The 24,820-nt window shown below is 38.8% G+C and overlaps 1 protein-coding gene and 1 pseudogene across 1 annotated transcript in view; one reads left to right on the forward strand and one right to left on the reverse strand.

The window, feature by feature from the left end:
- LOC125340059 overlaps positions 1 to 22,555 on the reverse strand; it is a 73,787-nt pseudogene extending 51,232 nt beyond the window's left edge.
- Positions 1 to 24,820, forward strand: part of Chsy3 (chondroitin sulfate synthase 3) — a 120,592-nt gene that overhangs the window by 88,390 nt on the left and 7,382 nt on the right. The gene's annotated exons all lie outside the window — the stretch shown is intronic.

The raw sequence follows: 24,820 nt of genomic DNA on the forward strand, positions 1-24,820 counted from the left end.
GATACATTTAATTATATGCATACAGTTATATTTTATAAAATATTTATCAGGATGTCAGAGTTTATAGACAAGTTGTCAAATGTATATTTTTACTTGCATGACTTAAAATGTATTTCTTACTGTCAGTATTTATCTCTTCCTGAGTTTTCTTTCTCCCTTTTTTTCACCTATCCTTCTTCTTCTCCCTTCTCATAGTTCCCACTCTGTTTTGCTTTCCTTAGGCAGTGTAAGTCCTGCCTAGTTTCTGCATTGTGAAGCCCCAATTCTACTGAACCATGCTTTCCCAGAATTCCACTCTACGTAATCATTTTGAAACTCATTGTCTTCTATCATTCATGGGGAATTGTTCATACATTCTCTTCTTAACTTTGAGTGTCCATTTCCAGAATGAGCCTGGTAGGTTCCCTCCCTTCAATCCCTCTCCTCCTAGAGAGGCTGACTCCCCTAAGTCTTTCAGAAGACACCCCAGCTGTTGCCAACATTCAGTGCTGCCCTGCACATGAGGGGAGCCACAGGGGTTCTCAGGCAGTTCCAGCAACTGCAGCTTCAGCTGCAGCAATTGAATTCTCTCCCTCCACGGGTCCTTACTCCCACACCCTCAAGCTTTTTACTTCTTCAAGTCAGTGGGGTCCACCCAGGTGTTTATCTTCTTTGAAGAAGTACTTCCTCCAAGCAGAAACTCAAGAGAAATCTTATATACCTTTCTATTTCTTGCATCGTGTGCATCAGTCTCAGACACACATTTTGTTTTTGTGATGCTATGTGGTTATGATTCTCGTATGTCTCAGTATTCCCAGGCTATGCACTGAGGTGCTTCTCAGAGCTTGCTCTTAGTCCCTATTTTCACTTTTTCCACACATCTTCCTTAAGACAATGAGCCCACCGCCACTCATGATACACACAGCCTCCGGAACCAGCAAGCTCTGTCAAGATTCCATCCTAGGTCCTCTCCTCCAAATATGTCCCCCACTTTAGAGAATCATTGAGTAGGTCAAGCTGGAAACTCAATGCTCCCAGCATCCTTGCTTTTTTTCACTTTCCATACTCAATGTTCCTTAACACATCCTCAGTTGGTTCATCTTCTGTTTCCGTGCCATGCCTGCTTCTTACTTGGGACATCTGGAAAAGTCTCTCCAACTACTGTTTTCACTCAGCTTTTCAGACAGGAGAAATCAAATGGCTCCAAAATTACAAACCATGCCATGACAATCGCCTACTTAAAACTTGCAGTCACATAACTTTGCACTTAGAACCTAGTATTTCTATCAAGCCCTGGATTAAAAGGCAGTATTTAGCTGTGTTCTTATATATTAATCACCAGAACTCCAGTATGAGGTAAATATTAATATCCTTGATCTAAAAACCAGGAAGCCAATGCACAGGAGACCTGTTCAGAGTCATCCAGGCAGGTACTTCCCAGTTAGGATTGAACCCAGTGAGCCACCATCCAGGGCTTTTTCCTCCCTACTATTTATTCTAACTTGAACTTAATGCTCACTAATTTTTCCCTTTTGGTTTTGCATTGGGGCACAAGGTCATGTACATATTTTCTGCTACAGCAGGCACTCAACAATTATTTGTTGAATGAATCAACTTTCCATTTTAAGCTCATAGGCAATCTCTGAAAAAAGTGTGGTTCTTCCTTTTACATCCTTAAATTTAGGAAATATTAAGTCATGAGTTAAATTCATGCTAAAAATTTGAGATGCCACTTCAGAAAGGTAAACATGATCCTGAATTTCAGAAAGCTTGCATTATACAATAAGAATAATGAAGTAGCATAAAAACACATTGTTACAATATAATATGGTGTGACTAAGTTATTATAGAAAAACTCACAATCTGTTATCATTAGTGTCTTAAGCCACAGCTGTGTGACAAAAATCCAAGTTGATGTAATTAGGCAGATCTTTTATTTTTCAACATTTTGTATATAAATATACATGTAGAAATGTATAGAAATAGAGAGAGGGATAGGGATAGAGGTAGATGATACAGCGATAGAGGCAGGCAGAAGTAAACACTGTCCTCAGAACCTGACTTCGGCTGTTTCCTCTACATTATAAAATCTACAGTTAATCCTGGGGCCTGAACTCAGGGCCTGGGCACTGTCCCTGAGCTTCTTTTACTCAAGGCTAGCACTCTACCACTTGAGCCACAGCGCCAATTCCAGCTTTTCTGTGTATGTGGTACTGAGGAATCAAACCCAGGGCTTCATGCATGCTAGTCAAGCACTCTACTACTAAGCCACATTCCCAGCCTATACAGCTAATATTTTGTAAGTTTATTTAGTAGGTATAATTAAGTCAACAGTATATTATTTTGTAGAAGCATTGTGTTACATTGCAGTGCATCAGATAATACATGTCCATGTCCCCTCTTAGCTCTTAGTTTCATATATTTGGATATACAAGAAAGATATGTCCTGGAATTTCTTCAGAAAACCTTGTATATTTATCAGTTTATAACACTTTTTCTTTGGTGGATGTAAAAAGGACTGATCATTCTAGTACTGTTGCAAGGCTAATAGTCATAGCATTTTAATAATTTTAGTTCCACTAAGCTCTCAAATGTTGGTGAAAAACTGGGAGATGGTGGCTCATGCCTATAATCCTAGCTGCTTGAGAGGCTGAGATCTAAGGATCAGTTTAAAGCCAGCCCAGGTAGGAAAATTGTTGAGACTCTTATCTCCAATTAAGCACCAAAAAGTCTGAAGTGGAGCTGTTGCTCAAATGGAAGAGCACCAGTCTTGAGCAAAATAGCTCAGGGGCAATGACCAGGTCCTGATGTCAAGCCTAAGGAGCAGCACAAGTGCACTTCACAGGCATGTGGTATGTGTGCACATGCATGCACACACAGCACACACATATGTTGGTGAGATAACTACTTGAAATGGAGCCTAGCTGTGAATAAATGGTGATCACTGTGGCCAGAGCATCATCTGCAACACAAAAATTGTACTTTCTCTTCTCATAGTCTTGAAACTAATTAAATATTGCTACTTCTCCTATATTGGAAAAAAAAGTGGACTTTCAGATGGAAAAAAAAGATAGAAGTATGTGAACAAGGCCTCTTAGGATGGACCACACGAGTAGCTTGATGTCCAGTACTTGCTGGGGGCATGTGAGCATGAGAGGCCTGGATTTGACCCCCAACACTGCAGTGAGCAGGAATGCCACCAGACTAAAAGGTGGGGCAGCAAAATTAAAAGGTGGTTTAGTTTATTTCTTCCACATATTTGATTTTCAATGATTTGATTAAAAAGCTATATCCTAATGACCATTGTTAAATGTGTTATCGTATTAGCATTTGAAGATCAAATATGTAATTACTTACTATGATTCTTATATTTCCTCACTCATCTTTTAATTTTTAAAGCAACTCACTGAAATGTAATTGCTATTACTGAAGGGTACAACAAATAGTGCAGAAGCAATATTGCTTTTGCGGAGTCATAGATATTATAAATGCAGTTTTTAGATTTTAATGCAGGACTGTCCAATTCCATACACAGCTCTTTTTCTCATTTCCACATTATTACTACACTCGTGTGTGTGTGGTGATTTGTTATAACTTATTTTTGTTTCATGTCAGGGTTTTTAGCCCCCCCCCACTCCCCCGATCCGCGGGAGAGATGCGGAAGGCACGCCCCAACCAGACAAGCCAAGCAAGGAGAAGGGTCGACAGGCTGCCCGCACCCAACCTCCCTCACCGGAGGACAATCAGATAGCCTATGGCCTGGGAGTCAAGTCGGCGCAAGATCTCGTTTATTGGGGACGTACATGCCACTAATATAAGGCACAGGAGCCAATCAGGTCTAAGATCGGCAGGAAGGGGAGGGATGAGCTGTCCATCAAGGGCAGAAGAGCCAGCGTCACAGCCCACAGAACCGCCTCCAGGTTATCACCAAAGACACTTGTAGCAGCTGCGCATTGTTGTTAGGCGCCGCCATCTTAGCCACACGTGGCCCCCAGACTGAGGAACAGGCGGGGCCAGCTAGTTGACTTCCAGGTTTGCCCCACAGTTTCACTTAAAAAGTAACAAGTGGAATCTTTAGAAACTGACATATAGTATTAAAGTTACATGTTTTAGTAGGCCATAAAATAGTTTAGGGTCATTACTTTGACAGTGGCATGTAACAGCAGAGAACATGTATCACTGTTCCAAATGTTATTTACACTCACCAACTCTAATTTATCATCATGAGTTTCCATGTTGTCCAATCAGACATGTTGAAGACATTTACTCACTTGAACAGGGTTTTCACTTTTCAAGGAAAGAAGCTTAGTTCAGTTTTGTTTGTTTACCCTCAGTAGTTGTACAAAGGAGTTTCAGTTCAACCTGTCCATTTGTGAGTACAGTGCATCTTGATCAATGTCTCCCCTTCCATTTTTCTCTGTTATTGCTCCTAACCCATCCATTAGCTCAGTTTAAAATTCCTATTCCTGAGAACCATTGAGCTATCTTGACATCATCAGTTGTTTTTAGATTGTAAAGGTGATGTGCAGAGGGATTGTCATTTCATTAACCAGGTAATGAGTACATTTCCTTTTTTTTTTTTTTTTGCCAGGCCTAGCCTTGGGCTTGAACTCAGGGCCTGCGCATGGTCCCTGAGCTTCTTTGGGTTCAAGACTGGTGCTCTACCCCTTGAGCCACAGTGCCACTTCCAGCTTTTTCTGAGAACTTTATTGGAGATAAGATTCTCACAGACTTTTCTGCCCATGCTGGCTTCAAATGGCTATTCTCAGATCTCAGCCTCTTAAGTAGCTAGGATTACAGGCATGAGTTACCCTTGCCCAGATTATATTTCCTTTTCAAAACAGTGTCACCCCTCCCTCATTCTCTCCCAGTTTTTCCCCTCCCAATTTCCCCACCCCCTGCAAGTTGAATAGTTCATTTCCAACATAATGTCTAGTGGATTTCACTGCTGAATTGTTAACCATATGTCCTACTGCTTCTGTGCTTCCCCTTCCCCTCCTTGAATCAGATAAACTTATGGACAAGACAAAGGGTACAGAAATAAAAAAAAAAAAAAAACAGAGACTCCGTGGATGAATGAATCAAGATAACGTGGTATATGTACACAATGGAGCTCTATGCTTTCTTCAGAAAGAATGACATTACCCCATTCATAAAGAAATGGAAAGACTTGGAAAAAATTCTAAATGAAGTAAGCCAGACCCAGAGAAACATAGGCTGCATGGTTTCCCTCATTTGTATAATTTCATTTTGCCTATAAATGTACAAGTAAACCCAATGGATAGTAATTACACCTGTACATGATCAATTTAATATCAATCTAGGGCTGGGAATATGGCCTAGTGGCAAGTGTTTGCCTTGTACACACGAGGCCCTGGGTTCAATTCCCCAGTACCACATATATAGAAAATGGCCAGAAGTGGCGCTGAGGCTCAAGTGGCAGAGTGCTAGCCTTGGGCAAAAAGAAGCCAGGGACAGTGCTCAGGCCCTGAGTCCAAGGCCCAGGACTAGCAAAAAAAAAAAAAAAAATCCATCTAAACATGCACACAGTGAGAACAAAAGAGAATCTTCTTAGGAGAGGATCACAAGGGCTCAATAGCTCTGTGCATAGGATCATATAAAATTTTGCTTATCTAAATGAGCTTCAAGAAATAGAAGCAAAGGGTTTTTTACTGTACCAATTGCTTTTAACACTGCTGCATTACTACTTCCTCAGTATGGATTTATTTAAGATCATCTGATTGAACATTGTGTTCCTTTAAACCAGCAAAATGCTATGTTTTGTTTTCATCATTTGTCTACACACACATACAATGTTTTGATGGCTAGGACAACGGAAGCATATCATTTTCTTAAAGTAAAGCAAATAACTAGATTGCATAATCATCTCTGATTTTATTTACTTGGTTTTTTTTTTCACGTTTCATCTTTTCCCCCACAAGTGTTATACCACGCGTGGCTAAAAGAAACAAGTTACAAAAGGGTAAAGAATAAAAAGCTTATTTCTCTCACTAAACTCCACCCTTAAATCACATTTTACAGCTATACACTTGCAAATCTTTCTAGAAATATCTTTGGCTTATCAATATAGATCGATTGGTAACCACATATTCAGATAGACATATATTCATGTGCTAGGTTGATAATGTATTTTATTATAGATTTTCCTTTTTCCTTCCAAGACTGCAAAAGAATGTTACCAAATGATATTCAAGTTCAGTTTCAGAAAATCAGGAAGTGTTTTCACCCAGTGAAATAAAGTTTTAATTCTTTGAAAAACATATTTTAAGTTGTTCAATTTAATCTCGTAGTATGTGCCAGTCATGTTGTATAACTTTTCAGTCTTTCAAAATCTATTTTATTTGTTGTTTACCATCACTTCTTTCAACTCCTTCATGTCACAAGTTGTTTTCTTTGCTCATCAAAACTGTAACTAAAATATTTTTCAGAAAGCTCTCAGGCTTTGCACATAGTGGTGAATTCATTACTCATTTCTCTGAAATAACTAGCATTTCCCAGAGAGATCTTGTATTAATAAAAGTAAAAGAGACAGAAGATTGTTTTGTCACCCTCATTAATATCTAGATTCATAAAAAATTCAGAAAATACTCATTACTATTCATAATTATTTGGAGACTATATAACTGATAAATTAAAAGTTTTTTTTTCTTTTCTCAAATTTTTATTATCAAACTGACGTACAGAGAGGTTACAGTATCATACGTTGGGCATTGGATACATTTCTTGTACTGTTTGTTGCCTTGTCCTATATAACTGATAAATTAAAAGTTTTTTAAATGTTACTTTTCTTTTTTTCTACTAAATATTTGTTGGATGGCTACCATTTTCTGGGCACCAGGGTTAATTAAGAAAAGCTCCATATCCTTGCCTTCACTAAAGAGACAGACAAGTGAATAGAAAGTTTATGTGTTTGGACAACCCACCTGTGCACTAGATAACGATGGAATCCAGTGGAAAACTTGTTTGTTCTCCTCAAATAAGGATTCTATTAAGGAAAGCTTTATTAAAGAAATTAGGTCTTGGTTTGAATCTTTGTGGTGACAGAGTGTAAGCCAAATAAAGACGGAGGTGAGATGCTAGGAGCTGGTGTCTTGCATCTGTAATTCTAACTATTCAGAAGGATGAAATCGTGGATCACAGCTCAGAGACAGTCTAGGCAGACAAATCCAAGAAACTCTTATATCTACTTAATCAGCAAAAAGCCGGAAGTGGTGGTATGGCTCAAGTGGGTAGAGTGTCAATCTTAAGTGGAAAACCTGAACGAGAATATGAAGCCCTGAGTTCAAACCCTAATGTTGGCATCAAATAAAAAGAAACAATGGGTGAGGTGGTCATGCATCAGGTAGAGAAGTAGGGAAATGTCCTGGAGAAGGAATATGGCAATACAAGGCAAGAAGCAGCATAAGGTACTTGGAAGGTCTAACTAGTTCCAAGGAACTGGAACTTCCTGCAAGGAAATTCAAGAAATACTGCTTTGGTGTATGCCAAGTCCTTTATACGTTTGCTTAAAGATAATAAAAACATTTTAAAAAAAGAAATAGTCAACAAGTCTGATACTGAGGAGCTTTGAACAAGGGAAATTTTAAGGCGGGGGTGATATGAATGGATTTTAACTGTGGCATCTGTATAGCAGATGGAGTTGAGAAAGATGACAGTGGGCCATTTCAGAAGCTACTGAAATAGTCCAGGCAACAGCTGATGAAACACAGATTCCAACATTGGCAAGGGAGGTGGAAAGAAAATAATGGAAGTTTTATCTAGAAATGAAACACAGAGAGTTTATTTCCTGGCTCAGTTACTCAGAGAAATGATACTTGGGACCCACTGGCCAGTAGATTCTGCCCTAGATACTCAGGTTGCATTGCACATGTAAAGAAATGAGGCAAATTATGTAAAAAATGAAAAACCTGGAGCACCTACTCTTCATGCAGCAACAGAAATGTGTGGTAGGGTAAGTGAGGATGAGAGTAATCAGTCCTCTTCACAAACTGACAGCTGAGACTGGAGAACAGATCCCAGAGTCCTCACAGGCCTCATGAAGAGTTTGGACCTTGTCCAGTGCGCAAGAAAGGAAATTGACAGGCGTGAAACCAGATACATCTTTTTAAAAGTTTACTGTGAAATTCATATGGAAGGCAGATTGGAGATGGGGCAAGATCAAGGTGGAAACAAAAAGAGACTGCTTTAATAGCATAGATGAGGTAAGAATGACTGAACAATTAGTGGGCATGACGTGCAGAACATGATTTAGATGAAAATGAAGAATTCAGATCATCATGGTTACTGGAGTGAGGGGAGCCATAGATTGAGATGATTCCCATTCCTGGAATGGGGAACTTAGTGAATAGGGCCAGGCAGCTGCATAAAAGAGGATACATTAAGAGAGAAAATAGTAAGTTAGCATTTAGCGCTGCATTTTAGAAACTGAGAAAACAATATAGAAGTCAAGTTGGAGAGAGGAAGGGTGGTAGTCATAATGTAGTCATAATATTCACTCTACATATGTGAAAATGAATCAAGATAAGTTGAGGGGATGGTGGGGTGAGGAGAGATGAGGGAGAATAATGAAAAGTGTGATATCAATCAAGATGCAATATATGCTCATGAACTCATATGTTGAATTGAAACCCCTGTGTACAATTACTGAAAGACAATAAAGAGGAAGAAGTCTAGTTGGTGGGTCAGTGCATGTGATTAAACCTATCCATGTTGCAAAACAATACAAAACAGAAAACACCTAAAAATTATGGAGTGAGTGTATTGGAGGTTCTATCTGTGAGGATGAATGAGAATGTGAAGGAAAAGTTTATCTACAGGTATAGAGCCGGGCACATTTCTGGGGAACCCTGCACGTGATGAAGAAGTCTGTGTCCTCACTTCCTAGGAATGCTCCCTTACTCATAATTTCATCCTGTTGATCTTCTGTTTTGCTTTTCTTTTCATATTCAAGCCTTGCGCCAACTCAGGGCTGCTCCACAGGCAGTTTCATTCTACAGAAATGATCTGTTTAATGCCTCATTCTCTCAGAGGACATCTTTAGCCACCAGTGTTTAATGTCCCACCACTTGAAGCCTATCATCTCTACCATATTCCCCCAGTTTATTATAGTTAGACCATGGAGGGCTATGATTTTAGTTGACTGAAGAATAGTTTTCTGCCCATGCTAGCCATCCCGCCCATCTAGAAACTAAAAAATAAACCAATATATAAGATCATGCCTATTTTGCTAGTTATTTCCAGCCAGTTCCACCTTTGTGTGTGAGATATATTAAGTGCTTGAGAAATATTTGAAAAAAATGAAAAAATGTCAACTCCCTTATACTGGATGTGATTTTGTCTACACAGATATGATCATTTTCCATATTTTTTCACTTCATTCCCATTTGCTAATATTATGTTTTTGTTTTCATATATCTCATATTTTATCTCAACAACATGTATTGCTATGATACCTAACTTCAAATATTTTATAATGGTATTTTATAATGTGAGTAAAAGTTTAACTTTAGCTTTCAGCCCTAATGTCATTATTTGTAATATTTTACCAATAAATCTTTGGTAATTCTCCTTCAAGAGAAAATAAATTTTGCTTGGAGTGTTTTTCTCTTTTCATGTTACTTTATGTACCAAACCCAAAATAATATTAATACAAAATATAAGGTATAATAATAAATGACCTGTAATGAAATACTCAACTCAAAACGTACATAGTTATCAATAAATTGATTTACAACTGGGGTGGGGGTAGGGGTAGCACAGTGGTAGAATGATTGCATAGCCTACTCTAGACCCTGGATTTCATCCCTAGTACCATGCACACACACTAAATTCGATCTACTTATTTCTCCCATATTATAATCTCCATTGTACAAACCTTAAAAAGGTTCTGATTACCTACTCTGCCTTCAAAATGGTAAGGTTTTGTGTGTGTGTGTGTGTGTGTGTGTGTGTGTGTGTGCGTGTGTCTGTGTGTGTGTCTCCCACTGATTCAAAACAATATCCATTGTTCATAACTGTTACCCACTTTCATTCTTCGTGTATTTTCCTTTATGCACATCTCTCCAATGACTTTGCTCAATATCATGTATCCTACTATTTAAAAAACATAAGTATTTAGAGCCAAAGGAAAAATCAGAGTCCCTGGATGTTCTTATGTGCTGTGTTTGCAGTGTCTAGGGACAGAGAATTTAATGAATCCTGTGGTATTCTGTACTATTTAACATACCCAAAATACATCTACCTACACTTCTTTATTAGTCCCATGAAACCATATAGAAAAAGTTCATTTTTCTTTTATATAACAGCTTACCAGATACACTGAGATTACTATTTCCCTCTAAATTAAATTTTTTAGCCAATGTCTTGATATTATCATGTCTTTTCCTTGGTTTGAAATTCTTTGCCTCCTAATCCTTACCTAATCCCCCCCCAAAAAAAAAAACCTATTTCACAATGGGTTAAAAGGTTAAAGGTCAAGAGGGCATAAAGCAGATAACAAAGTATGGATTTGTCTGGGGTATATTAGTGATATTACCCACTCTTCTCTTCCATGAGGAAATATGTTATTTTCCCTATTTCTGTTTTTGTCTCACACCTTATTTCTACCTTAACATGTAGCTATGTCAATCACTTGTTTTCTCATTTTTTTAGTGGAAACAAGGGTAAGAAAATATATTGTTTAATCTTCCGTCTTGGTTCTAAGATTCAAAATGTTTTCCACTTAAATCCTCCATCTGAAAAAGCAACAGTGCAAACAGTGGCCTCACTGGGGAGACAGGAACTGACAGAACAGCTCTAACATCTGGAGAGCTGACAGCAGTCTCAAGGGTCCAGAGTACTGTCATGTGGTAATACGGACCTTCATACTTCCAACTCAACCTAGAAACACATTTTTACTTTTTTCTGTTGTTCAATGTGAAGTTTTCTAGTTTTAAATATTCAGTCTATTGAAAAAAAAGAAAGAAGGGAAAAGGAAAAAATAAGAACAAATTCTGAGTGTCATACACTGTGCTAGGCAAAAGAAATGCTTAATTATGTCTGTAATACAGATAGCAGATTAGTAACTCAATTTTCTACTCAGGCTACAGATGTTGTTTTCAGAATTGAAGTCACTTTGGCAGAAGAAAGAGTGAAGCCATAAAAGAACAGCTGGGCTAAGGGCAATGGGGAACTTAGGACAGAATCTCTACCTGTGTTTCAGGGCAGGCTATGGCTAAAGGAAGGCATGGTCCAGCACAAAGATCTCTTTCTCACACATAGCAGGCTTTTGCCCACAGTGCTGTAGAACGAGTTTGGGAGGATCCTGGACCCAATGAGCACTGGTAGTAGGCATGGCTTAGAGGTAGTGAACCCAGAGATAGAACATGCAGAAGGAACCAGTTATATGGCAGGAGGTGGGCTATAGGCCATAAGGTAAAATAGAGAGTAGACACTAAATCAAGACTGACATCAACACATTGGTCTGTATGTCCTATGCCCATCAGCAGAATTGATTCAAGTCTAAGATGAGGCTGGCAGTGTGAGGGGTGCAAGGATAGATGGTATAGTAATGAAACAGAGAAGGGAGAAGCATAAAGAACAATTACTTTACCAGAGAAATTTTGTTCCTACTCTAAAAACCCTAGGGACTAAGTATTATTTGAATAGTCTATATAGTACATATAGAATGTATGTGTGTGTGTGAGAGAGAGAGAGAGATTTTGTTAAAGTAGAGCAATGATGAAATTATGAAGAAAAGTATGCAAAGCATTGATATAGGCAATGCTAAGGAGATCTCTTTCTCCCTCTCTTTTTCTGTGCATGTATGTTAATATATCACTATCCTATATCAAACATGCATTATATTCCTAAAGTACGTTTCCCCCCAAAATCTCTTCCTACTCTTCATTTTCAGTGTAATCTTCACTTTCCTAAAGAAAACAAAAGTTCTGGAAAAGAATATTTCTTTAATCTTTTTTTTTTGGCCAGTCCTGGGCCTTGGACTCAGGGCCTGAGCACTGTCCCTGGCTTCTTCCCGCTCAAGGCTAGCACTCTGCCACCTGAGCCACAGCGCCCCTTCTGGCCGTTTTCCATATATGTGGTGCTGGGGAATCGAACCCAGAGCTTCATGTGTAGGAGGCAAGCGCTCTTGCCACTAGGCCATATTCCCAGCCCTTCTTTAATCTTTTAAATCAATGAATTCTACTGCAGCTATAATTCCAAAAATGACCCCATGCAGCTGTTGAATTAATTCTAATCATCACAATTATTGCTGTGGACATTTTTGTGTGGAAATGCACTAAAAATTATGCAGGGTTAATTACATGCTTATCTCTTTTCAAGAGATAAAGAGCACAGAGGGGTCCTAAGAATTTCACACTTACTCATGATGGTCATCAACCCAGATGGTTAAAAACCCAACAATATCAACAACAAAGCCAATTGACTTTGTAATGATAATACTGATAACCCTGATGAGATTCTAAAAGCAATTGTATGAACAGAAAAGGAAAATAGCCTAGTGGAAAAACTGGAAGGCAAGCACCACATCATTGAGGTTTTTCTACATTTCTACTCTTGTGTGATACTTGGGTGCATATTGGTAGTTATCTAATAGTTGCTGAATAAATGAACATTTTATAACATGGAAAAAAAGAGATACACTAAGGTTCCCCCTGAATGTATGCCTATATATGATACATTTTTACATAAGAACAATGATGAATAAGAGATCTGGAAGATTTTATGTTTTTAATCCTTCCAAAGGTGGATGTTTATATTATTTCTACTTGCAAATCCAAAAAAGCTAGCCTGATCTGTTAAGATATGTACTTTTAAATGACAGTCAAAAATCAATTCCCTTTTTAAAAATCATCTTTTGGGAATAATCATATAATTTGTATAAAATTGGTCGTGTAAGCCAGTTTGGCTTTATGTTATAATCAACGGTAAGAATCATAGAGATGATAGAGACCACTAGAAAATAAGCCCACAGTTTGATTTGGCAAAGAAAAGGAAATTGCTGAAATGGTGCTGAATGATGAGATAAGAATGTATTATCCAGTTAGTTCATATGGTTCCAATAGATCAGATCCAGTTTTTTTGTTGTTGTTAAAATAGAGCTTGGTGAGCAGCCATGACTGGAATTCTGAGAGCCCATGAAATTCCCCAGAGCAAGACACATTGGAAACAACCTGGAATACCAAAGTAGAAGTAACAGCAGGGAATGGTGTTTTCTCAGCATGTGAACTTCAGGGTGACTGGAGTGGATTCTGACAGACATTAGCAAGACAAAGCCTCAGTGAGAACTTGGGATTTAGTGAGACAAGAAAGCTCAGTGTGAGCTCAGGGTTAGAATGTGTGTGCCATCCTTCTGTCTTCAAACTGAACCCTAGGTGTGTGGTAAGGCACAAAGCTGCCAGTTGTAATACTTGAAAGGAATACTTTGTTAGAAGATCAACCAAAATTGTATTTTTTTTTAGAAGAGGTGCTGCTTTAAGCTTAGAGAAGTTTCTTCTACATTGCTTGGGGACACGTGGCTACTCACAGGGGTTTTTACAACTTACATAATTTTAAGGTTTCATAAAACTTTCCTATGTAGAGAAATTATAAGATATATTTTTAAGAAAAAAAAATTGTGTTAACAGAGAGTCTGCCTGATCATCACCTCTAGAGCCAATTGAAACACAACACCAGACTAGTTTCAGAGTATGTAGAAACATTTCACAAGCTCATACCTCCTGAAGACAGAGAGAGACAGAGAATTGTGTAAGGGCTATGTGGACACTTCGCAAGGATTGGAGTGCTGTGTTTTCTGTGATACGTTAGGGAGTACACTTGGACGTGGATCTGATTCGGATCTGTCTTGTTCCACTAACTTGGTATAACTTTTACAGGTCTTTTTATAGTTTCATGGGTGGTCAGAGAGTAAAAACATCTTCCCTCAGTGACAACTCCAGGCCTGGCAGTGATTTTGCAAAATGTCATCATTTTGAACTCCTCTATAGCCTTTTTAATCAGCAGGTGGTTCCTAGTGAAGGACAGAAGACCAAATCAAGGTCACAAGTATCAGTAAGCAAGAACTGATAAGCATTTCATTTGGCACTCAGCAAATAGCTTTGGAGGGACTCTGTAATGTGTTTATCTCTGTGTTGGGAGGACAGTAATAAACAAATCAGACCAGCTTCATCAGTCATGAAGCTTGCATCACCAACATTAACAGTGGCTATATATATCATGGGAGTGTTTAACATCCTTGAGGACTCACCTATGACAGCCTTGGGTATCCCCAAGCCAGCCCAGCATCTTCAGCCTAGCATCACTGAAGTAGAGCTCTGGGACCCTCACCTCACAATCACCAGGAACACATTTTCAAACATTAGAATCAGACGCTCTTAAGGAAAAGCCTGGGAATCTACATTTAACCCCAGGTACAGGCCCACACAGACATTTAAAAACACCTGGTGTTGGCATTTATGGCTAATATTTAATATGAAGAAATAGCAGAGAGCCAAATGTTTGGAGTTGGTGATTTGGACACCATGTGGCCAGAATCAAAATGTTTGACTTGCACTGAAAGCTTTGGCCTTCCCATTTGAAAACTCTGCATTTGGAAAGCAAAGGCTACAGCCTAACTAAATTAATGACTGCCAGAGCACAAATGAAAATCTTAATAAAATATTCCTAACAGCTTGTTTTAATTCTTCACTGAGTTCAATCATTTCTCTTCTTCCTGTGAATTTTGTAGATATTGTTTTGCTTTGGCTTCTTTTCTTTACCAAAGAACATTTTTTCTATTATTTCTATGATAGAAAATTATAATAATTAAGTTCCTAATCAATGTTCTTTTGCTAAAAATTTGGAGGTAAATAAAAAATTAAGAATCACAGATGGAATACCTACAATTAAATCTGTCTATCTATCTATATAGCAAGTGATGAAAGTTTCCTTCAAAAGTAGCACACAAGAAAACCACAGCTGTTTTTAAAAGCCACTTTGCAAAGAAATATGAAGTCAGTTTGATTGATAATATTTAATGCCCTTTAAACATCTGTGGTAAGCCCTTCATATTTTGGTAACTTTTAATAGTAAAAAATTAGCAACTTCCTCGTCTAAGCAGCACCAGTTTTTATATCCAGTGAAATATAATTTTTGCATCCTTTTTTCTGTAGTCACACTCAAATCAAATGTCTAGTGCCTGAAGCAGCTAGCAATAAAGAACGCTCTTTATTTTCCTTGTTCCAGCCTGGAAATTGGCCATTCTATTCTTATGAGAAAACCATATGATTTTATTCACCAAATATTAAATCTAAGTAAGTTTTATTGCCTTTGTGAGCTCTGCTGCGAGCCATTTGTAGCTCTGATGCTTCATCAGAACAACATTCTCTCTCAACCCTTAAACTTTGCAAGTTGAGTTTACTCCCCTAGATCTGTGATCTCTGTATTCCCCCCTTGTCTACCTTTGTCTACCTTCCTCCCCTTGATCCCACCTCATCTCTTTCAAGTCCCTGTTTTCTGGTGTTTATTTTTAGTTTATTTTTGATGAGGCCTCATGCTTTTGCCTAGGTCTGGGCCAATGGCTCCTGAGTACCAAGGATTGCAGGCTTTTACCACAACACTCAGCCATCCCTGACTCACTAGGAGAAGTTAGTGTTGGTTAAGTTGTAGAACACTTTTCTCTGGGGCACACTGAAGTCTGAAAATGAGGAGGCATTTCTGTGAGTTAGCTGGTTTTAATCATTGTGCCAGTGAAACTGAGTATTGGGCTCTGTGCAGGGAGTTTGTAATAGGCCGGCAAATTTCCTTTGTTTAAGAAACATGGACCCTACCTATTTAGGAAGCACTCACTTTGGGAAGGAAAAAATGCACTTAAAAGAAGCTTTTGATTTCAGTTCAAGGGCAAGCCATCTGGCCCTCTACTTGTGTCCTAATCAGGATACTAGTGCAGAGGTTTCACTGCATAGAGAAAGCATAGAATGGCACTTTAAAATCTGTGCAGATGCTATTTTAGGCAACACAGGAGTGGGGTGTTTATTTCATGTTTAATGCACTCTTCCACTTCAAACTAAAATGTTCTTTTCTCTCCACTGAGTTCCTATCAAGTCTCTCATGAGATACTGCCAGCTTTGCACATCCCCATCCTCTAAGATGATTAACTGTTTAAAATTGAAAAGCCTGGAAAATGCAAATCCTGCCCCAGGCCCCTAGTGGGGTAAAAAGACAACTCGAGTAAAACGCTTCCAGATGGTTTGGGCATTGTGTTCATATCCTGGAAACAAGGGAGGATCCGAAGCTGGACCAGGGGTTAAACAGTGGCATTGAAGATTCCTTGGCAGCCTGTCCGGCAGCGGCGAGGGGCCGCGGCACCTACGGTGTGCGGATCACTGAGATTCTGCGAACCAGCTGCTCAGCTCTAGAGTTAGTTGCACAATTAAGGGTGAAGTAGCTCCTCCAAACTTTTAACATTTCTGATCTGTTTTAAAATCTCAAAATGTTTTCTTAAACTGACAGTTTGAGGAATTGTTTTTTGTTTGTTTTGTTTCGTTTTCTCAAGTCACTTGGACATTTATGATATCATTCAAAAACCATACACAGTTATCAAGACAAGCCTGGCTCTAGTGGTTCACACCTATACTCCTAGCTGCTAAGGAGGACGAGACTTGAGGATTTAAGTTTGAAGTCAACCAAGGCAGAAAAGCCCCTGAGACCCTTCACTTACACACCAAAAAAAGCTGGAAATGGTAGAACCTTAGCCTTGAGCAAAACAGTTAAGCAACAGTGCCCAGGACCTGAGTTCAAGCACCAGTGTCACCACATCCACACACAAAAATTACCAATACAAAAGACAGAGTAAGAGCAGGTGATGACAAGCATACAGGTCTATTCCATCATGTAACAAATGATTTCATGTCCCATGAACCAGATGTCTCCACTCTACCACCTCCCAGGTACAGTTTGAGTGTCACTTGCTGATCCCAGCCAAGGGACCTTATTATATGACAAAATTGTAGCAATGCCTTTATTAGTAGTACTGAGCTAATATAGAAAAGAACTAACAGGATTGGGGTTTTGTTGTTGTTTGTTTGCCATTGTATATTAAAGTTGGGGAGTTTTATCACAGAGCAATTCAGTCAGTTATCTTTCTGGCAATCACTTAATGTCTGAGAAGATCAAGTTACTGCTGATTTGTAGCTTTCAGTCGCAAAATCCATGAAAATGTATTGTTTCAAAATAGATTGGAATAGTATATATGAAATTTGAGCAGTTGTCAGATTGTTTATTTATTTATTTTTTACTCTGTGTAAGGCATTTCAACAGCTAAGACATAATAATCCCCAGGTACACTTGAAATCTGTTGAATACACATAGTTAGCATTTAAATGACAATGTGCACTTTTAGACTATTTGGTGAACATTAATTAGCATCTCTTCAGAGCATGCCTAGGAGGTTGGTGTCATTAGCATCATTTTACTGATCAGACAAGTGAGATGACAGAAGCTGAGTTATCTGAATGAAAAAGTGGTAAGTTAGGGCAGTATAGAATGGATTTTTGGCTTCGGCCTTGAGAGCACTTGTCCTGTGTCCTTCTCAATCAATGCTCAGAGAAGCTCACAACTAGTAAAACCAGACTTATTCAAGCAGCAGATAGACTAATGATTAGTGAGTTTCATTGATTTCTATATGAGATATATTGGTTAATTGTATACAAAACACAATAACAGATCTCACAAACACCAACTGACTGAACTGTAAGACTGGATTTTTTTGACACTCATTTCGATGACACCACCATGGAAACTTCTTTTAGCATCCTAAATATACTTTATATTGAATATTCTATGTGAAAACTACCTTTGAAGCTAGAAAAGACAAGGCAATGACAGCCAATAGGATGTATTGTCGTCCAATTTATGGATTAAGAACTGAAGTTTATATGTTGAGGTTTTGGCCCAAATCTCTTGTTTGGCTTGAGAGAAGGCTTTCATGAAAACGCAAATTCACAAGTGCCTTCATTATAGCAAGCCAAGGAGAGAGCGTCTCTCCTTGTCTATGTCCCTGTCTCACTCTCTCACTTTTTCTTTCTCTATTCCTTCCTCCTCTCCATCCATCCCTTCTTCTCCCTGTCTTTAATCAGTGACTCAGATGAAGGTAGAGACAGCAAGCACAGCATGTTTTTAAATATTAATTTAAAAATGAGGAACTATGTTTCTGTTTTTGTTTTCAAAAAGTTCTTACAGCTCCATTTCCAGCTTTTGGGCAGTTAATTAGAAGTCAGAGCCTCACAAACTTCCCTGCCTACACTGATCAGATCTCAGCCTCCTGAGTTTCTAGGATTACAGGCGGGAGCCACCAGTGCTTGACTAGAAATTTAATCTTTAATAAATTACATTTTTCAGTTATTTAGAGTTTCATATTGGCGTATAATTATTTTATGAGCAGTCAGTCTAAATTTGCAATAATGAAAGGATTTTTTTGTCACCACTTACGAGTTTTAAGAGTGTTTTGTGTGTGTGTGTGTGTGTGTGTGTGTGTGTGTGTGTGTGTGTGTGTGTTTCCCAGTCCTGGTGCTTGGACTCAGCCACTTGAGCCCCAGTGCCACTTCTGGCCTTTTCTATATATGTGGTGCTGAGGAATTGAACCCAGGGCTTCATGTATGCGAGGCAAGCACTCTTGGCATTAGGCCATATTCCCAGCCCAAGAGTGATATTTTTAATTAGAAAAGAGTTGAAAATTACAAGAATGCCTGGGTCATGCTTGAATATATCAAAAAGGCATTGTAATTGTTTTAATTATTATCGTCTCAATTGGTTACTTTGTCTATTTCTTAATAGATACTGTGGACTCTGCAGACAGGTTCTTTTCTGTACACGTTCTTTTCTGTTTTTGTGTGTGATGCTATTATGAGTTCGGAACTCAAGCTTCTAGGCAGGTACTCTACATTCCACCTCTTGAACTGTACCCTAAGCCTTTTGGCTGTAGTTATTTTTCAAATACGGTCTCACTTTTTGTTTGTTTGTTTGTTGCTGGGGTTGGGCTTGAACCTGATACTCCTACTTTTGTCTCCTACAGCAACTGGAATCGCAAAAGGCACTACTATGCCTGACTTACTAATTGAGATGCAGGTTTTCTATTATTGTTGTTTTCAATGTTTTATGTACAGTAGCTCAAACTGTGATCCACTTGATCTTGGCTTCCTGAGCAGCTGAGATTACAAACTTGCACCACCAAACCCAGCATATCTGTAGACATTCCTATGGTGTAACAAATACAATTCACTAATTTCTTTGGATACTTTTCAACGTTTAACTGTAACATAGTTTTGCAATTTTTTCTTCATCTCTTCTTTCAAATGGTTTATTTAAATATTGCATCGTATGCAACACGTATTTTAGTAGTTTCCTACAGTGAGGTTAGTGTGAGCACACCATGATGCTTCCTTGTGTTTGAGTGCGACACTTTATTGTTATTTTGAAGTATTTTTAAATTTGTACTTCTTGAAAAAACCTTGCACTATATACAAAAGCTATTTTCTCTGTTGTCTGGCAGTTGTTTCCCTTCTAAAACTAAAATAGCTTAAAATTAAATAGGAGAAAATGTTTCTATTTTAATGGCACACATCACCCATATGAAAATGTAGCTTGGATTTCAACCAAGAATAAGCTAATAAAGCAGAAGACAAGCCCACTTTAAAATCACATAAAACCTTAGTACAGTGCCAACAGTAAAATGTGTCAGTATGGCTTGTTTATTGACAGAATTCTTGGATGAACCACAACTACATTTTCTGAAACTAAAAGAAAACAAGGAGTTCTGACTGTGGTGAGCCCCAGGTACAACAATGTGTTCCCTACACTCAATATGGTTGCTTACTTAATGTTGCTTCAGTGCCCTACCGGGCTGGAGATATCCAATTTTCCTTTTTGGGGTTACTATGTGAGAAGTGTGAATCCAATTCCAAAGGGAACTTTTTTTTTTTTTTACTAGAAGAATCTTCCTATGAATAATTATGATTAAGTGTAACAGTTGGTCAAAGTGCAGCATATACTCTTTTTTTTGAAAGCTTAGAGTCATGTAAAATACAATGAAAATGTGTTTCTACTTGAGAGTATAGAGTTCAGTGCTTTATGCTGTGTTCACATGCCTGCACAGTAGAAGTTTTTCCTTGTGTACCTTGGTCTCTGTACCATGCGGTATCAGCCCTCACTCCCTCCCCACAGCCCATGGAATCCACCGTCCAAGTTTCTGTTCCTGTGAGTGCACTTATAAAGTATTTGTCTTTTTGTAACCAGCTCATTTCACTTAGTCGTGTTCTTAAGTTTTATCCCACTCGTAGAAGATGAAAATATTGCAAAAGGAAAAGAAATTTTAAGATTTTGTTGTTTAAAAAAAAACAACTGTTCTATAGCCCAGCAATTCTATGTGTGAGCATTTATTCAGCAGGACACAAACGAGGTTACTACAAAGCCACCAGAACAACTATGCTCCTTGCAGCTCTCGTCCCATAGCCAAGATGGAGAAGAAGCCCAGATGCCTCTCAATGGAACAAAGGCATCAAGAAAATATAGCATATATACACGATGGAATTTTACTCATCTATTAGAAAAAATGATATTGTATCATTCATAAGGAAGTGGAAAGACTTGGACAAATTATATTAAATGTAGTAAGCTAGACCCAGAGAAGTAAAGGCTACATGGTTTTCCTTATATGCGGTAGATGAAGGGTCCCTATAAATCTGTAAGTAAACACAGTGAGTAGTATGCAGGTTTTACAAATGAATTAACTGAAATATAATGGACTCTGTGGAGAGCACAAACCATGTAAGAACTAGGTCAAAACCCAACAAAATCAGCATCAAGAAATGGGTACATGCAATAGTGGGGGTAGCCCAAAAGGAGAGAGGGGTGAGTGGGGAAAAGTGGGAGGGAGAGGCAAGAATGTAGTCAGAATTCACTGTATTTGCCACAAAATGAAAAAAAAAATACAGGAGCAATGACTCGAAGGAGGGTGAGAATGTTGAAGAGTGATACTGATCAAGATGCACTGCGTTCACAAAACTGCTTTGATAAATGACACCTCCATTGTATAACTACTTAAAGACAATAAAAATATTTTTCTTCCTAAGACATTAAAAAATGCAAATAAATAAAAGTATTCCTACATATGGGACCAGAGAAAGCCAATAGCTTTTTCTCTGAGTGAAAGTGCTTAAATGAGGAAAAACAGGGCCAAGTGGAGTTGGAAAAGGCACCTCGGTTGTGCCTCTCCTGGCTAGAAGAGAATGAAGTTCTACGTTACTCATTTTTAGTTCAACTTACAGCTCACACCACCAGTGCTTCTGCCATTTGATTCAACTTCAGCTGAATAGACACAGGAAAGTGCATGTGCAGCCAACCTCCATGTAGTTTCGAGTACATAAATACCAAAACCTGGCTAAAGATCAGCAGACCCAAGAAAGAAAACCTCAAGACTAGCTGCAGGAAATCCTCATTGTGGAATGTTCACCACCAGCATTTCTATATGCTGTGTACAGAACTGGTAATTCCCACTGTTCAGAACAATACAGTAAAATCAGAGAGAGAGAGACAAGGGAAAAGCTTCAGAGTACTCTCCTAAGGATATGAGGCATGACTCAGTGGGTAGGGCATTAGCCAAGAATAAAAGTATCAGGTATCAAGTTCAAGTCCCACTCATGGAGAAAGAAAGAGAAGAAAGAAAGAAAGAAAGAAAGAAAGAAAGAAAGAAAGAAAGAAAGAAAGAAAGAAAGAAAGAAAGAAAGAAAGAAAGAAAGAAAGAAAGAAAGGAAGGAAGGAAGGAAGGAAGGAAGGAAGGAAGGAAGGAAGGAAGGAGAAAGAAAGAAAGAAGAGAGGGAGAGAGAGAAGGGAGGGAAGGAAGGAAGGAAGGAAGGAAGGAAGGGAAATGGAAAGAAAGAAAGAAAGAGAAAAAGAAAGAAGAGAGGGAGGAGAAAGGAAGGGAAGAGAAGAGGAAAGGGAAGGGAGAAAGAAAGGAAGAAGGAAAGGAAGGAAAGAAGGAAGGAAGGAAGGAAGGAAGGAAGGAAGGAAGGAAGGAAGGAAGGAAGGGAGGGAGGGAGGGAGGAAAGAAGGGGAGAGAAAGAAGGAAGAAGGGAGGAGGAGAGAGAGAAAAAACCCCAATATTCTCCTAATGCAAGGTAAAATCTTGTAACATTATAACTTTCACAACTAAGACTAAAACAGATAGAATTTAGTGATTTTTTGTATAAAACATCTTTTATTTTGCATACTTTTAATTTCATAACAATAAAACCACACTACACAACACCCAACCCTGCTGGCGGAGGGGGGCGGGGGTCAGGGCTTGAATCCCTTGCTTCCTGTGCTTCCTGCGGTGGACAGGGGACGGGAGGAGATAGCAGCAGAGGGGCGAGGTGGGACGGGGCCAGTCTAGGCTGCTTGGGGGCACTATGCAGGAGGATGCTGGCTTCCTTCCCAGTGGGGACTTCTAATCCGCTTCTTCGGGGATCTCACCGGGAGCAGCAGCGCTGGGCTCCTCCGCCGCCTCTTCATCCTCATCCCTGCCCAGGCCTAGCTTGATCATGCGGTCGATGCGGTTGGAGTGGGTCTGGGGGTCTTCAAGGGAAAAGCCAGAAGAAAGCAGTGTGTCTTCCCCCTGCTGCATCGTGACCAGCACGTACGGCGGGACCGCCAGCATGGAAAGGACCACGAAGGCCCAGGCACCAGGGGCTGCAGGCTGGTCGATCTGGAGATCAGCCCTGACACCCCGGTATGGTGGAAACACTGCGGAGAAGGCCGAGGCGGACAAAGGGACAGGCTGTCAGGGACCTGCTCGCGCTGCTGTTTGACACCGCGCCGTTTGAATTTACTGAGCTTATTCAGAACTTCCTGGCCTGTGTGCACATGTGTTTTCATCTGCATGTGTATTTAGTTGCAGGAAAATGTATCACGTGATACATAAATGTTAAAAGCCAAGTTTGTAGATTAAATTCTTTCATTTCCAAGGTGCTATTATTTTTTTTTTAATTTTAGTGCTAGTATAATGCTCTTAATTTTATGTAAAAATTATGCACAACATATGTAAAAAGCATATTTTATAACTTTCATATTCTATCATGGCTTTTAATCCACTTCTTTAGCTACTATCTATTTTTTCATTATCTCTATTTTAGAATGAGGTAGGTGTTTTTAGTTTCCCCAAAATTATTTCTGTTCCTGAGGATATAGAATCCAATCCTGTTTTCATTCTGGTATTATTTTCAAAGAACTAGAACACACTGTGAGAAAGCTAGTGTTAATACATGAAAAAAATACTTGAGAAAAAGTAATAGCTTTAATTGAGAAATTCACTATTCCTAAGGACTTTTATGTTCATTAACATTGTAAAAGAAAAGAAACATCATTAGACATTTGGGAAGGAAATAAAAGAAAATCTCCATTTAATTATATAATATTACATAACTAAATCACAAAAGATAAGATGTGTTTAAATATTCACAATGCAAATTACCAAACCCTGTAGTATATATTTACCATTTCATTTTATACTACTTTCAGGATTTGTTCTTGTCCTAATTTGCAGTCTTCATTTCTTAAATTCCCCCTAATCTCATCATAAGAGATGCAAATGTTTTGGAAGCTAGAGCATCTTTTCCTTCAGGATACAATGTAGCACAATGAGAACATGAGAAGTTATGCCAAAATGAATTTTACACAAATAAATTAAGGGCATTTTCTCTTTATTAGAGAAAAATTAATGCAATTTTTCTTGTTAATGAGGAACACCATTACTGTCCATAGCTGTAGTAACATTGCCTCTCTTTTCTTCTTCAATTCATCATGACTTCATGAAGGCAATTTAATTTCTTAGTTGTCAAATTATTTTAAAATGATGGCACTGCCATACAATGGTGGCACATTCCTGTAATCCTAGCTACTCAGGAGGCTGAGAGCTGAGGATCATGGTTAAATCCAGATGAGGCAGAGAGGTCCTTGAGACTCTTATATCCAACTAAGCATCCAAAAGCCAGAAGTGAAGCTGTGACACAAGTGATAGAATGCTACCCTTGAGCAAAAACAAGCTTAGAGATGGCTCCGAGGCTCTGGGTTCAAGCCCCAGGACCAGCACACAACACAGACACAGACACACACACAGACACACACACACACACACACACACACATATGCTATAGATGGAGGTGGAAGATTTTTGAGTTCTATACTGAGTAGAATTTCTTTAATTTAAATTTTATTTATTTATTTATTTTTATTATTATTATTAATTTTTTTTTGGCAGTCCTGGGGCGTGGACTCAGGGCCTGAGCACTGTCCCTGGCTTCTTTTTGCTCAAGGCTAGCACTCTGCCACTTGAGCCACAGCGCCGCTTCTGGCCATTTTCTGTATATGTGGTGCTGGGGAATCGAACCCAGGGCTTCATGTATACGAGGCAAACACTCTTGCCACTAGGCCGTATCCCCAGCCCCTAAAATTTAATTATTGTTGCTGTGAAGGTGATGTACAGAGGGGTTACAGTTACATAAGTCAGATAAAAAGTCATTTCTTTTTGGACAATGTCACCCTTTCCCTTACTTTCTCCCATCCCCACCTACAAATCACATAGTTCATTTTCAACATAATGTCTAGTGAGTATCACAGCTGCATTTGTTCACCCTTTGTCCCACCATTTCTGTGCCTCCTTTGTCCTCCCAAACACAAATCAATGAACACATAGCACAAAAAGAAACAAAAACTGCAACACAGGAAAAAAATAACTTGTGTCCATTTCCTGGAGTTTGTTTCAATAAATATTATTTTAAATGATCATATGCACACGGCTCCTGATCATCAG

This window comes from Perognathus longimembris, chromosome 22 (genome assembly GCF_023159225.1).
Source record: "Perognathus longimembris pacificus isolate PPM17 chromosome 22, ASM2315922v1, whole genome shotgun sequence".
Lineage (NCBI taxonomy): Eukaryota > Metazoa > Chordata > Mammalia > Rodentia > Heteromyidae > Perognathus > Perognathus longimembris.